The following is an 8,339-nucleotide window of genomic DNA, read 5'->3' as shown; positions in this document are numbered from 1 at the left end:
GTAATCTGGAAACTTTGCTTCCCGAATGCATTACAATGTCTCAGGTATTGCTCTGAGCTTGGAAACAGCCTTCCCTTGGAGCCGGACTGATCTGAAAGGGCATTGAACCATTTTACTAGAAGACTAGACCCGGGTGGTGAGTTTGGCACTTCAGTGTAAAGAAAGAGAGGGCACAGGGACCACAAACCAAAAGGAAAAGGAGTTAGATGGGGAACGTGTGGACAAGTATGACTCACGTGTTCACAAAGCTACTAAACAGTAGAAGAGGCTCCCAAGCCACCTCGAGGTCTGGACAGCAGCCCCACCCCCAGCAGCTCTGGCAGCCTGCCATGTTAGACATGCCCAAGGTCCCTCCATAGGATCCAACACCTGGTAAGAGGGTGCTGGCAACGGGGAAGCTCTGAAATTGGGGTATATGACCAAGGTTCTTGAGGTATTTGAGTTTGCAATCTAGTTTAGGCAGTCCTGGATGGTCCATTGGCATGCACTGTTGGGCATATGAGTGGAACTGGGCATCCACAAAGTGTAAAACAGATTCTGCCTACAGGAAGCAGGCTGGGCCAGAGGTGAGGAGGGCTGAGCATTCTGTGTGTATGGTATAAGCTTGTACCCCTGCTGAATTCACCATCACTTGTAAACGGGCTTGTTGAAGGAGGTTGCCACTGAATATGCACTTCAACCGTGGTCTAAAAAGGGCTCAGTCAGGACACCAGGACACCATGTGAAAGTGCTTTAATAGAAGAGAGTGAGTTACGGAAATCCACTGCCAGTGATGGTTGACAAGGCCGACTGGAGGAGACACTACAGAACCTACAGTATCAGAAGGGGAAAACTGGGATTTTGGAAACCATCAGGAGGAGCATTGGAATCAGAAGGATAGATGTAAGGATGTGTCCTTGGGCTGGGACAAGAATGTTATGTTTCTGTGTGCTTCATGAGCCTTGCTACTATCGGTGAGCATAAGTATCAAAATGGTCAATAACTAATATGCACTGTTAATAGTGAAAACAGGGGCTGCTGCTGAGAGATTGTTGTGTGCCAGTTACTCTGCCCTTTATAGAGGAAGAAACTAAAGCTCTGATGTGCAGGGAACTGGACCAAGGTCACAAGAGAAGCATAGTGGAGTCGAGTGCAAGCTCCCCAGCTGCTCCCTGGCTTCTCTCTCCACATGTACCTGGGAAATGCTTCCTTTGGCTTGTAGAGTAGCATCCCCTTGGCTGTCCTCCATATCCCATCCCTTTGGTTTGGTCCTGTTTCTGATCAATGCTACAAAGATCACAGACTTCTCTTTAACCCTTTCCTCCCTGTAGATCAGGAAAGATAGTAGATCATAACCATACATTAGAATACTCCTTTGGCATTTAACTGTCCACATTTTATTTGTATGCAAAGGGATTTTAGGAATAGGAGGAGACCAAAAACCATAGTGTTTGAGGGGTCAGATCTGGTTTAATTCCCATCTGCTATGTACTTACTAGCTGAGTAGCTTTGATAGAGTTATTTATCTTCTCACTAAGAGAGTACAAAGAAGCTATAAATAATAACAGTGATTTATATTTTCATATAGTTACTATGGGATGCAAATCATGTAGTCAAGCCTATCTAAATTAGGGCAAAGCACATAGTAAAAGCAAAGTATTTGACAGACACTAAATGATTCTAGTCTCTAGGCCAAAGATTTAAAGAAAATCTAAACAATTGAATTGATCACAACAAACGTTTATTGATCATTGTGTTATTTTCCTAGTTGTTGCAACCAAATACCCGATAAGAAGCAACCTAAGGGAAGGAGGTTTTTTTTTTTTTTTCTGGCTTACAGTTCCAAGGCACACAGTCCATCACAACAGAGAAAGAAAGGGCAACAGCAGCCAGAAGTGGATGGCTGCATCACATTACAATCAGGAAACAGAGAAAACAGTAAGTTGGGCCAGGTTCTCAAGCCTCAAGTTCCATCCCCAGGGACCCACTTCATAGAGCAAAGCTCTTACTTCCTAAGACTTCATAATCTTCCATGACAGTATGGCCAGCTGGGGACCAAGTGTTCATATACCTGAGCCAGCAGTGGATAGTTCACATTCAAGTCACAGGAAGTGCCTGCTATTCTCTGTGCACTGTTCAGAGGTGAAGTTTCTATCCTGCTCCTATACTGTTATAAACTAGGCAGTAAGGGGGAAGGGCATGTCTAAAATAAATCAGCAGACAAAAAATATATTTATATCTGTAGGGAAAGAAAGGAAAAATACAAGAGTTGAGCATGAAGTAAGGGCCATTCACAGAGGCGGTATTTGAACCGAAGTCTGGATTCAGTAGGCAGTCATTTGCTGCCGTAGCAATGGCAGAGCAGTAGGGCAACAAGAAATGACAATAAGGTTTAAGTATGGGTTGTCCAGTTCACCCTCCAAGAGTCATTCATTTCAGCAACATATCCATATTCACAATGACTTTCTGGCCCCAGAGGACACAGTGAGACTGGCTTAGGGTCAAACCAGCACGCATTCTTTCTGCACTGCAATGCCTCCATTAATGGGTAGCCATGATCTCTTCTAGACTTCAGAACACTCCAGTGTTCAGACCTCTCTTCACAGAAGATAAACATCGAGGAGAGAAATGGAAAGGTAGGCAGGATTGGTGCCAGGTGACAGAAATGGGGAAGAACTGCTAATGGAAAGACTTGGCTAGCATCATTCAATAGATCTGGACAAGAAAATCTGCTGCTCTCCACTGCGGACTCAAGTTGCACGTATTGCTGAGCCCCATGCTTACTCTGCAATCACTCATATTCTCTCTCTCTCTCTCTCTCTCTCTCTCTCTCTCTCTCTCTCTCTCTCTCTTCCTCCCTCTCTCCTTCTCCTTTTTCCTCCCCCTTTTCTCTCTCTCTCCTAAGAATGGAATGAACACACACACATGTACACATGCATGCATGCACATATGCACCCACACAAGCACACATGCCTTCACAATACTCACCTGCAATGGACAACTATCATTTCCATTCTTGGCACCTATCATCGAGTCTCTGGAAAATTCATGCCAATTCTCCTGGAGAGAATCTGCCTTCCTCTTGTCTCCTTTCCTCTCTGTCCTTGTGTCCCATAGGCCTGCACACATCCAGTGAGTAAGAGCCTTTTCAGTCCTGCAGTCTTCAGGGATTGAGTCTCTGATAGGCACATGAACAAGTGTGCCCACCAGTGTGAAGAGTCTTGGAGCTTTCCTGCTGGGTTATAAAGCTATCAGGCGGTGTCTACAGTTGTCTGGCGTGTCTTTGCCACCTCATGGGAGCAAATTACTTGAAAAGTGACCAGTGTAGTGGTCATCAGAGATAAAGACTTATGACAAATTACTGACCAATCATAGCTGAAATGAGACTATTTGTAATCTTCCATAAACCATAAATGACCTGGGGAAATAATCTAATTTAAAGTTGTTGGTAGATTAATGAATTGCTCCCTTTAGTTCCATTATTTTATTACTGTTGTTGTTGTTTGACAAGTGTGTGTGTGTGTATGTGTGTGTGTGTGTGTGTGTGTGTGTGTATACATGTGTGAGGGAGGGTGACTTTGCAGTTCTTTTTTTTTTTTTTTTTTAAGATTTATTTATTTATTATGTATACAATGTTTTTGCCTGAATGTACACCTGCAAGCCAGAAGAGGGCACCAGATTTTATTATAGATGGTTATGAGCCACTATGTGGTTGCTGGGAATTGAACTCAGGACCTTTGGAAGAGCAGGCAGTGTTCTTAACCTCTGAGCCATCTCTCCAGCCCCCAACTTTGCAGTTCTATGAACTATTGCAATGCTCTATAAATTGCCTTAGGTATCAGGATGTTAGGAGAAAGAAAACTAGATGTGAGATGTGCTTTCTTGACAGAAGTTGCTCATTCTCAGACTTCCATTCTTACAATTCTAATGAGACAGAGCTAGCCTACTGGAGGAGACTTGTAAGGCCCAGTTGCCAACCAACAATAGCACATGTGAACAAACATAGTCAAGCCCACTGTAAATTTCTGACCCTAGAACTATAAATTAAATGAAAGTGGTAAACCACAGGGGGTTAGAAGTGATTTGTTAGACATCGTGGCTGTACCAGTAACCGACAGTGTTAGCTTTCCACCATTTACAACAAAGAGCATCTACATAAAATAGTAATCTCATGCCTCCCAAAGCTGCTAGAATCGATCTTGTAAGATCATCTTTTATAATTGATACTCACTATCTGTATCTCTCTCCAGACTTGCACTGTTCAATAAAACATTGACAGTGATGGAGATATTCTCTTTCTCTATTGTCTGTGATGGTTGCCACAAGACATATGCAACAACTGAATATCTAAAGTAGTATATTGGTGCAATTAAGAATAAAACTAGAGGTTGGGTCTCGAGCAGCTGCCAGAGCCACTGGATGGACCACTGCCCTCACCACACCGGCCAAGAGTGACTGGGACACCAAGATTGTGCTCCACAAGAAAGGTCCTATGACTGCACAGGCCAAGTCTAGGCAGGCCATCCTAGCAGCTCAGAGGCATCCAGGAGAGGATGTGGAGACATCCAAGAAATGGGCTGCTGGCCAGAACAAGCAGCATTCCGTCACCAAGAACACAGCTAAGCTAGACCGGGAGACAGAGGAGCTACATCACGACAGGGTGATCCTGGAAGTGGGCGAAGTGATTCCACGGGGACCAGCAGAGCAAAGGCCTGAAGCAGAAGCACTTGGCCAAGGAAATCAATAAAAAGCTGCAAGTCACCGGAAACTATAAGAGTGGGTGGGCCATTCTGAATAACCTTTTGGGAAAAATTGAGAGGACCATCAGCCTCAAGCTCCAGGGGATCAGAACATTGGGAAGCCTATCGAGAAGGCAAAATGAACACAAAGCCTCGAAGCCAGTGGGTCCAGCTGATCTCTTCTGGCTAGTCCCCCAGGACCTCCAGCACTGCCATGGGTCTCCTCACACAGTCAAATGGAGCACAGGGAGCAGGCCTGTGTGCCCTCTCAACCCAAATCTGCTGTCAAACAAGGCAAAACTGAAGAAGAAGAAGAAGAAGAAGAAGAAGAAGAAGAAGAAGAAGAAGAAAGAAAGAAGAAGAAGAAGAAGAAGAAGAAGAGGAGGAGGAGGAGGAGGAGGAGGAGGAGGAGGGAGGCGAGGAGGAGAGGAAGAGGAGGAGGAGGAGGAAGAAGAGGAGGAGGAGGGGGAGGAGGAGGAAGGAGAAAAAGGAGGAGGAGAAGAAGAAGAAGGAGAAGAAGGAGGAGGAGGAGGAGGAGGAGAAGAAGAAAGAATAAAACCTAGTATATATAATACTAAATAGGGAAAGTGCTTGCAGTGTAAGCATAAGGACCTGGACTTGGATCCACAGCACTCATGTAAAAGTCAAGAAAAGTGGTCCATGCCTGTAACAGCAGCACTGGGTAGCAGAGACAGGGGCTAGAGAGCCAGCCAGTCCAGCTGAAAAGGCAGGCTCTGGGTTTAGTGACAGCAGAGACCTTGACTCAAAAAAAAAAAAAAAGAGGGTAATGAAGGAAGACACTTGAATCATCTTTTGGCCTCCACACAGGTAAGTGTAACCTGCACATACACACACACACACACACACACACACACACACACACACAAGAATTTAGTTTTACTTACATTAATTTAAGTTTAAGTAGCCTCCTGCAGCTAGTGACTGCCATATTTCACAGACAGCTTTAATATCTACTGTTTAAAATCAGGAGTTGTGTCTATCTTGTTTTTGAATCATATAACCAGTGAAAGAAAAAATTAATATATTTTGTGATACAAGACCACACTACCTCGACTCCCTTAGGACTTTCACCTTGCCTGACAAACAGATCTTTCAAGTCCCAAATAGATGAACAATTAAAGGTGTTACACGTTTTCTCAAGCATTATGGAAATCATTCAGAGTATCCTTTCTAGAAAACAAAACTCTGGTAGTCACAATGTCCTGAACTCCGCAGACTCAACACTTTTTGACCAGTGAGCAAAGGAACTTTCTGGATAAATCTCAAGCAAAAGGGGATGCCCAGCCTCTCTACCACAGGTATCTTTATTCAGTGACAAAGGGGCCTTAAGATGCTATTTGCTTCCAATCGGTCCGTTGGGAGTCAGCAGCAGGGAAAACTCAAAAGGTACCAGCAGGAAAAAGACCTTCTGTGAAACACCTGTCTGATCCTTTCCAAGGGAAGGGGGAATGCTGAGGCAGATACTTCAAGCACTATGGCAGGGGGACTTTTGTAGTGAGGTCAGGCCACGGGGGAAGCAAAGATGAGGGTGAGTTTCTAGGGAGCCTTTTATCTCATCAGCCACTAAAGGGTCTTGCAACCAAACCTAAATTCTAAGCCAAGCCAAGCCAAAGGAAGGAAGATGTTTTTTGACACATCCAGGGCCTGCCTCCATCTTTTTTTTTTTAAAGGCAGAAGTTGCTATTTTAGAAACACAACCACATTACTGTTAATTCTGAGGCAAGTCTTCCATTTGACAACTATTGGTTAAAGAACAATATTCAGAGACAATCTTTGCCAGCTATACAACTGCCAGAGAATTAATATCTTTTATCAAAGAATAAAAAATAAATACTTCTGCCCAAGCCCAAATAACCCAACTAATAAAGAAAAAGAGTTGAAAAAATATTTTTTTTTTTTTAGCAAAGAACAAATGGCTAATATAAGATTTAAAAAACATATTCTTAGCCACCAGGAAAATGCAAATCGAAACTCTACAAGATTCCAGTTGACCTCAACCAAAATGGCTATCACCGAGGTGAACAACAACAAAAGAAAAACAAGAAAAAAAAAAAAAAAAGAATAAGCGCTGGTGAGGATGCCCCCGAAAGGGACCCTATACACAGCTGGTGGGAATGGGAACCAGGATAATCACTATAAAAATCACTGTGAAGGTTCTTCACAAAACTAAAAACATAACTACTGTTTGATGCCGCTCCTGAGCGTGTTGCCTAAAGAGATCAAATTCAGCATGCCACAAAGATACCTGAGCATCACTCACCATAGCCAGGTGGCAAAGAATAGCCTACATGCCCAGCAACAGATAAGTGACTAAAGAGAACGGGGTGTGTTTATACACAACACAATACTGCATCGCCTAGCTATGAAAAGGAACGTAGTTATGGGATAACAGGAGGAATGACGGGACCGGAGATAATAGCGTCAGCTGAAATGAGCAGAATCAGAAAGACAAGTAAGTACATCTTTCCATCTTATGTGCAGAGTCTCAGTTTAGGAAGCAGGTGCTGATAGTGCAATGGGGTGAGGGCGAGCATGAGCAAAAGTGTTCTATACAATATCAGGAAAGTAGAAGTGAAACAGCCCACAGAACTAATGGACAGAGGGGAGAAGGGGAAGAGAAGAGAAGGGCATGAGGGCAACATGCTCATATACGCCCCACTCACGTGAAAATGCCCACATGAAACACTAATGAGGGTACACTAATAAGAAGTATATAAAACACTCTATTTTATCCTTAAAAAAAGAAAAATGTCATAATGACACCCATTGTTTTGTACAATGATGATGACAGTGACAGTGATGATGATGAGCAAATAAAAAATAATGCCCAGCATGCAATGGATGCCTAGTAAATATTTAATTCACGGCTTAAAGATGATTGCTACTCTTTTCAACCCCAGCGTCAGATACTGGCCGCCTCTCAAGAAGATAGACAGGAGGTTGATACATATGACAGAGCTGGGATCTCTTATGTAGACCAGAATAGCTAGGAACTCACAGAGACCAGCCTGCTTCTGCCTCCTGACTGCTGAAATTAAAGCCATATAAAGCCATATACCACCTACCTGGATGAATGCTTTTAAAAGTGATGTCAGGTGGTACTAGAAAGATGGATCAATGGGTAAGAGAAAAACCTGCGATTGCAGAGGACCCAAGTTCAATTCCTAGAATCTTCAAGATTTGATGAGTTGGTGGCTCACCACTGCGCGTAATTAGCTCCTGGGGGACTCTGATGCTTCCGGCACTCAACTTACACACATATTTGCACACTCAGGCATACACAGATGACTTAAAAATAATTTTTAAAATACTCCTTTTAAAGTTTAAAAATATTACCAAGTGTTCCATACCATCGTTGTTTCCTCTATACAAAACGGGAAGTACTTTTTAAGCCATATGACAAAAAGTTTTAATCACAAAATAGTTTTCTAGCCAAACTAGGCCCACTCAGAAATACTTTGGCAGTCTTGCAGACTCGGGATTTATCCATGGTCTTTCTCACAGTTCAAAGTCAACTAGACCCCAGAAGTTTGAATGTTCCAGTCCAAAGGGGCTCACACTGGACAGAAACAGGCTGATTATGAATTTGGGCAAAACAAA

At 43.3% G+C, this 8,339-nt stretch overlaps 1 pseudogene; it reads left to right on the top strand.

Annotated features, from left to right (window-relative positions):
- Nucleotides 1–2,533: 2,533 nt before the first annotated feature.
- LOC127187087 (endothelial differentiation-related factor 1-like) lies at nt 2,534–4,861 on the top strand (annotated as a pseudogene).
- The last annotated feature ends 3,478 nt before the right edge of the window (nt 4,862–8,339 follow it).

This window comes from Acomys russatus, chromosome 3, assembly GCF_903995435.1.
Source record: "Acomys russatus chromosome 3, mAcoRus1.1, whole genome shotgun sequence".
Classification (NCBI taxonomy): Eukaryota; Metazoa; Chordata; class Mammalia; order Rodentia; family Muridae; genus Acomys; species Acomys russatus.
Note: the sequence above shows the minus strand (reverse complement) of the source record. Positions and strands in the feature narration are given on the sequence as shown.